At 55.2% G+C, this 7,356-nt stretch overlaps 1 protein-coding gene across 1 annotated transcript in view; it reads left to right on the plus strand.

Moving 5' to 3' along the window:
• The first annotated feature begins 6 nt into the window (after positions 1-6).
• The window catches only part of PRR5 (proline rich 5), a 75,476-nt gene continuing 68,126 nt past the window's right edge, over positions 7-7,356 (plus strand). The window contains exon 1 of the mRNA XM_023221765.2: positions 7-52. The gene's annotated coding sequence lies outside the window, so the exon portion shown is untranslated. The remainder of the gene's footprint in view (positions 53-7,356) is intronic.

Here is a 7,356-nt window from a genome sequence, read left to right on the forward strand (position 1 = left end):
CCGGGCTCCGGCTCTGCGCGGTGGCGGCGGCGGCGGCGGCGCGGAGACCGAGGTGAGCGGCGGCGACGGGTCCGGAGGCCCGGCCGGAGAGGGGACCGGGTGGCTGGGGTTGGGGGGCGAGACGCGGGTCCCTGCGGAAGGGGGGCCCCGGGGCGGTGTCGGCGGAGCGGCGCGCGCATGTGTGTGCGCGCGTGTGTGCTTGTGTGTGCGCGCGTAGGTGCGCGCGCGCGACTCCGACTGCGGGGCCCTGGGGTGGGGTAGGGGTCGGGCGGAATCTGCGGGGCAGGGGCGGCCCCCTTGGATGGAGGTCCCGCCTCTCCCACCCCAGTCCCCCGGGACCTCCGAGCTCGTTCTCTCCCAGCCTCTCTCGCGCGCCCCCCGCCCCGCCCCCTTCCCTCTATCTGTGAGTTTGTCCGCGTCTCTGTGGGTGGGTCTCCGTCCAGCCGCCCCACGTCCCCATCTCCTTCCCCGACGCCGTTCCCTCCCCATGGCAGCTCGCGCCTCCCTCGCCATTGCCCCCTTAATAGAGCAAACAAAGATGGTCGAGGATGGGGGACGCTTCCTTTCAGAGCCCTGTCCTGGCTCAGCCTGTGGCCCCCAACCCTCTAGCCCCTGGCCTGTGCCTCCATCCACTTCCTGGCTAGTAGCTGGCCCTGCAGAGTGGGTGGGGGCAGGTGGAGGCAGCCGGCAGACCCCAGAGCAGAGGCTCCAGGGCTGGAGCGCTTAGCGGGCTGTAAGGTCAGAGCCTGGGGAGACATCCTCACCATCCCTTGGCAGGTGGGGACACTGGGCAGGTCTGCCTGGCCACGGGTCTGCGCCTCAGACCTAATCAGGTGGATTTCTAGACCCTGTTCCCATGAGCAGAGCCTGACGCTTTCTAAGATTTTTTTCCACTAGAGCCAAGGTAGAAGACTGGGGGAGGGTCCCGGGTCCAAAGGTCACAGGATGTGGTCCCAGCGACTGGGTCACTTCCTCCACGCGGCCTCCACTTCCCCACCAGTGGCATGGGTGGGAGCGACATGTGTGGACAGAGGCCGTGAGGACCGTGTGGGGTGGCCTGGCTGCAAGGTGATTAGTGATGCTCTTGGTGGGAGGGTGGGTGGTGAGTCCCATTCCCTGGATTGATCTGCAGGTGGAAGGGCGCCTCCCTGTGGCCCCTCCAGCTTTCTGCACTGGGCCAGCCTCCAGAATCCTGGGGGTAAGCTGGGGCTCTCCAAGTGAGGTCCCGGACCCCAGATCATCCTCCTTGGTGGCAGTGCTTGATAAAATGCCAATTCCTTGGCCCCTGTCCTGACCTGGTAAGGGGGCACCAGGAATCTGCATTTTGTAAGTCCCCGATGGTCTTTCTGGTGCACATTCAGGTGTGAGCAGCGCTAGGTGATAATGTCCGATGAGGGAGGCAAAGTCATCTACCTCCCTCTGGCTGGCCGAAGGCGAAGAGGCCAAGAAGGGCCCACCCTGGGGTCCGCAACTTTGCTGTGTCCCTGGGCAAGCCGCTCCCCTCTTGGAGCCCAAGTCCCCCAGCAGTCAGAGGAGGTTATGGCCTCCCCAGGGGCCTTTCCTGCCAAACAGTCTGGGATTCTGAGCCCTTTGTTTAAATTGTGGGGCGGGGATTGCTGTGAAGTCCGGCAGGCCTGGGTCAGGATCCCAGCTCCAGCACTGGCTGGCTGTGTGACCCTGGACAAGTCACTTTGCTTCTCTGGGCCTTGGGTTACTCACCTGAAAACTGGGATCATCATATTACCTTCACCCATCCACCCACAGAGGCAGTCAGGGAGGTGCAAAGAAGTGTGGTGCCCCACATCACAAGCACACCATGGTGTGGGTGGATCGGCCATGGGCATGGCTGGCACTTCTGTGTCTTGGCTGTTTTAACTGGGTGGCAGTGGGGACACTCGCGTGGACTTAATTCTTCATCAGCAGGGAAAGCAGCCTGTGCAGAAACATTTCTGAGCTAATGGGATTTTTGTTTCTAACGGATGGCTTAAAAGGCCTGGGGATGGTAACGCAGAACCACCTGGCAGAGGCAGGCCTTGTGGTGTGGTGCCAGCTCTCCTCACGCCCAGCAAGTCAGGGGTGCAGACACCAGGAGGGGTGGGTGACAAGGAAAGAGGAACACCAGGAGCTCTCCGGGTACCCCAAGTTGTGGACATTTGTGGATGTGAACAAAACTGTCTTTTGGGACATGTGTGAGAAGAGCAGAGCTCTCATGAGACTCCCATAGAGGAGGAGAGTCATTCATTCATTCATTCATTCACTCATTCATGAAGACCTTCCCCAGGCCCTGCAGATGGCGAGGAGGGCCTCTCAAGATAGGAAGACCCACGCAGAAATAGGCAGGCTACTGATGCCGTGTGAATGCGATGCTATCCAGGTCAGAGGGCGGTGTGGGTCACCCATAGGCTCAAACAGCAGGGTCAGGGCGTCCTGCTTCAAGACCCTCATCCTGAAGCCCGGGGGGGGCTGCAGGGGGCCAGCACTGAACAGGACCAGCCATCTCTTGGATTAGAGGCAAGAAATATGAATCAGAATCTTGGGCCATTGTGAAGACAGGGTTTAGCTGAACAAAGAGGTGGCTTCTTGGTGACAAGACAGCCCTCATTTTTTATTTTAACCACATCTCTCTTTTTTCTTATGTCTTAAAATTGGATCTTGCTGGGGAGCACGTGGTGGCACAGGGGCTTGGAAGTCTGGTGAGCAGATTTGCATATTTCTCGATGACTTCAGAAACCCTCAGTCTCAGAGAGCAGCCCTGGTGCTGCTGCTACCCAGAGGCTTGACCGCAGACCCTCGGACCCTCGGACCCTCAGCTTCCGGTGGCCAAGCAGGAGGAGCCTTCGGGAGCCAGTGAGAGGGGAAAGGTTAGGGTTCCCAGAGTCAGGGCCATCTGCCACGAGAAAACTGCCTAAGCTCTCTGAGCTTCAGTTCTCTCGTTGCAAGGTGCAGATTGGAATAAACAGCTTAGGTGAATGAGGGGGTGGGTTCTGGAGCCAGCTGCGTGGGTTCAAATCCTGTCCCACCTCTCAGGAGGTCTTAGCAAGTTACTTAACCTCTGTCTGCCTCCACTTCTTCATCAATAAAATAGTGATTCCTGCCGCACTCCAGGCTGTAGGCTGCTGTGAGAGTTAAGCGACTTCATGTCAGGTGCTTGAACAGTCCCAGTTAGGAGTGTTCCCTGCGAGTCGTGGCAAGTAGTGATGTCATTCTGTAGCCACGTGGTCTTGTTATAGTGATGTGCTCTTCTAGTGACATAGCCTTGTGGTGCATAGTCTTGTAGTGCTGTGGTCTTGTAGTGTCGTGATCCTGTGATAACCCTGCCTTGGCATCAGCCGTGGTGTTGGTATTAATGTTAATGTTGGGGTGGCCCTAAGAGTCCAGGCAGTGAGATAAATACAGTGCTCACTCGGCCTGGCACAAGGAAGCCCCCAGCTGATACCTGTGCCCTTCTGTCCCCTGTCGCAGAGGAGTAGGGACAGAGATGGAGTTTGCTATTGTGTTATACCGATACCCACATGCTGGGGTAAGTGGGGATGGGGCAGGGCCAAGTCCTTGTTTAAAAGATGTCAAGATGGCCAGGCACGGTGGTTCATGCCTGTAATCCCAGCAGTTTGGGAAGTTGAGGCAGGTGGGTCACCTGAGGTCAGGAGTTCGAGAGCACGCTGGCCAACATAGTGAAACCCTGTCTTTACTAAAAATACAAAATTAGCTGGGCGTGGTGGCACATGCCTGTAGTCCCAGCTACTCGGGAGGCTGAGACAGGAGAATTGCTTGAACCCAGGAGCCAGAGGCTGTAGTGAGCTGAGATCGCGCTACTGCACTCCAGCCTGGGCAAGACAGAGTGAGACACCATCTCAAAATAGATAAATAAATAAAATAAAAGATGTCAAGAAAATACACGGATTTATCTCGGCACAGAGGGCATTGCTGTCCTCAGTTCTGACTCCCAAGTGTGGGCTCCCCTCTGGAAGGGAGGGGCTGCCTGCCATCTTCTGAGCTCCTGTCCTGCCAGCCAGCCCGTGTGCATAGACCTCCCCAGGCACCGTCTCACCTACTCCTCCCAGCCAGCACACGAGGTGGACGTGGCCCTGCCCAGTTAACAGATGGGCAAACTGAGGCTCAGGGGGAACCAGTGACTGCCCAGAGCCACAGCAAGAGGGCAGGGCTGGAACTCAAACCTGGGTCTGCATGCTCCACCCCACCACACAGCATGCGCGAAGGTCAGGAAATACTGCCACAGAGCCTTGCCGTCAGGAACCACCATGGTGGGCTCCTCTGACCCCAGCATGAGTCCTGCTCATTTTCTGGAAAGTTCTTAAGGCTATGCTTTCTGTGCCATCTGCTGGGTTGGTTAAAGGTTGCACTGGGTTGCAAAAGCAGTTTCTCCAGCAAAAGCAATCCACCTCATGACTAGAAGAGAACCCAGGCCAGAGACATGAAGGGAGAGAGGACCTAGGCTGGGGGCACAGCTCCCACTTAATGCCAGAAGACCCGAGTTCTGGCCCTGGTTCCACTGCTTACAGCCCCTTTGAGTCTGAGGGTGTTATTCTCCGTGCCTCAGTTTTCTCATTTGTGAAACAAGAATTTTGATTTCTGCCCTGCGTAGCTCCTGAGGTGAGTAGGATAAAGCTGCCAAATAATAATGGCCAATGCATAGGCAGCTGTTGGGAGACACTGGACAGCGTCTTAGAAGTTTACCTACTTGCCCTCTTTTAACCCTCTGAAGGGCCTCTGAGGTCACTGTTCTATCATGATCCCATTGTACAGACCAGGAAGGTAGGATACAAAGATATCAGTATCTTGTCCAAGGTCACCCACTGGTAAGGCATTTGGGTCTGATTTAGATGAACAGAAAGCCATCCGTTGTGGCCACTTCTTGGTGGATAGACGTGTGGCTCCCTACTTGATTATTCTCAGTAACGAGAATAATCGTTATTGTAGTAGCTCAGGGGAGCTCAGTGTAGCTCAGGGGAGCTCACTACTCTCTAAGCACCTATGACTGTTAGTCTAGGGCTTGGGTAGGTGGCGGTGATGGTCCCTGGTAAATAGATCCCCTGTGGAAAGGGAAGACAGGGAGAAGATCCTGGGCGTGGCTTCGGCCTTGCTGCGGTGGAGGGGCCCGGAGAGGGTGGGCCCACGTTCTGCTTCGTGCCTTCCGCGGGCCAAACCTGAGGCTGAGAGAGGAGAAAAATGCTAAACAAACAGGACAGACAGTAGCTGCTCAAAAAGCCTCGGGGTGGACAAATCCTCTTTCTAGGGGAAATTTTAAATATGAAACCAACATCACCATATTGGACAGAGTCTGGAGAACGGGCTCTGATTCTGCCTGCAGCCTCGCTCCCTGAATGTATTCGTTTCCCGTCAATTTGTTCTGAGGTAGAAGTCCTGTGGCGTAGTGTCATGGCCGCACCGCACCTACAGCTCTACGGTTCTGTATCCTGCTCTTTGCTTTTCTTTTCTTTTTCAGACAGTGCCTTGCTCTTTCGCCCAGGCTGGAGTGCAGTGGCACAGTCACCACATTCCGGTAGCTGGGACCACAGGCACGCACCACCACACCCTGCCAATTTTTTTATTTGTTTTTGAGTTTTGGTTTTTTGGTTTTCTTTTTCTGTTTTTTTTTTTTTTTTTAGTAGAAATGAGGTTTTGCAACCGGGCGCGGGGACTCACGCTTGTAATCCCAGCACTTTGGGAGGCCGAGGCGGGTGGATCGCCTGAGGTCAGGAGTTCAAGACCAGCCTGGCCAACATGGTGAAACCCAGTCTCTACTAAAAAATACAAAAATTAGCCAGGCGTGGTGGCGTACACCTGTAATCCCTGCTACTCGGGAGGCTGAGGCAGGAGAATCAATCGCTTGAACCCGGGAGGCAGAGGTTGCAGTGAGCCGAGATCTTGCCACAGCACTCCAGCCTGGGTGACAGAGCAAGACTCCGTCTCAAAAAAAAAAAAAAAAAGAAAAGAAATGGGGTTTTGCCATGTTGCCCAAGCTGGTTTTGAACTCCTAGGCTCAAACCATCCTCCTGCCTTGGCCTCCCAAAGTGCTGGGATTACAGGCATGAGCCACCACATCTGACCGGTTCTGCTTTTTTCTCTCGACGTAATATGAGCATCTTCCCTGTCCCTAAGCAGCCCAGGAGCTCGTGAGCAGTCCTGATGAGTTTTTAGGAGCTGCACAGTATCTGTCCCATGGAAGTTCCGTCATTTTTCTCGGACCCCCCCTTTCAGCGGGGCCTCCACGTGCACAATGATGTGAAAAGCTGTGTGACCGCAGGCAGGGCTCTTACCCTCTCTGCATCTCAGTTTCCTGCTCTGCTGTCAAATGGGAGCAAGAAGCAACCCACGTCGTAGGGCTGCTGGGAGGAGTAAATGAGGAGATGGGATGTGAAGTGTCTGGCACGTGGCGGGGCTTAAAACTCGGTGGCCATTGTTACTGTTGTTGTTGTTTTATTATTATTTAGGTCACATATCCTAATTAAATTGTGGATCCTTGCAGACAGGAGCCAGATTCTGTGCAGTCCTGTGCCCCACTCCTAGCCACGCTCAGTCATGTTTATGATTTGGTTCCTGATGTTCGGTTTCCCCCGAATAGAATGAGTCTCTGTGTGGGTGAGGTGCTGGGAGAACTTGATTCGCACACTCTCATTTTGTCCCCCATGAGCGGAGATCCTTAGCTCCCTTGTAGAAACTGGTTCAGATGGGCAAGTTACTGAACCTGGAAAAGTGAAGCGAAAAAGAAACATCAAAAACAGAAGAGAAGGCTGGGCACAGTGGCTCGCGTCAGTAACCCCAGCACTTCAGGAGGTCAAGGCGGGCAGATCGCTTGGGCCCAGGAGTTTAAGCCAAGCCTGGGCAACATAGCAAGACCCAGTCTCTACTAAAAATATGAAAAAATGACTGAGCCAGGCATGGTGGCGTGCACTTGTGGTCTTAGCTACTCAGGAGGCTGAGGTGGGAGGGTCACCTGAGTCCGGGAGGTCAAGGCCGCAGTGAACTGTGATTGCACCACTGCTTTTCAGCCTGGGCAACAACAGAGTGAGACCCTGTCTCAAAAAAAAAAAAAAAAAACAAGGCCGGGCGCGGTGGCTCAGGCCTGTAATCCCAGCACTTTGGGAGGCCAAGACGGGTGGATCACGAGGTCAGGAGATCGAGACCATCCTGGCTAACACGGTGAAACCCCATCTCTACTAAAAATACAAAAAACTAGCCGGGCGAGGTGGCGGGCGCCTGTAGTCCCAGCTACTCGGGAGGCTGTGGCAGGAGAATGGCGTAAACCCGGGAGGCGGAGCTTGCAGTGAGCTGAGATCCGGCCACTGCACTCCAGCCCAGGCGACAGAGCAAGACTCCGTGTGAAAAAAAAAAAAA

Source organism: Piliocolobus tephrosceles, chromosome 19, assembly GCF_002776525.5.
Source record: "Piliocolobus tephrosceles isolate RC106 chromosome 19, ASM277652v3, whole genome shotgun sequence".
Taxonomy (NCBI): domain Eukaryota; kingdom Metazoa; phylum Chordata; class Mammalia; order Primates; family Cercopithecidae; genus Piliocolobus; species Piliocolobus tephrosceles.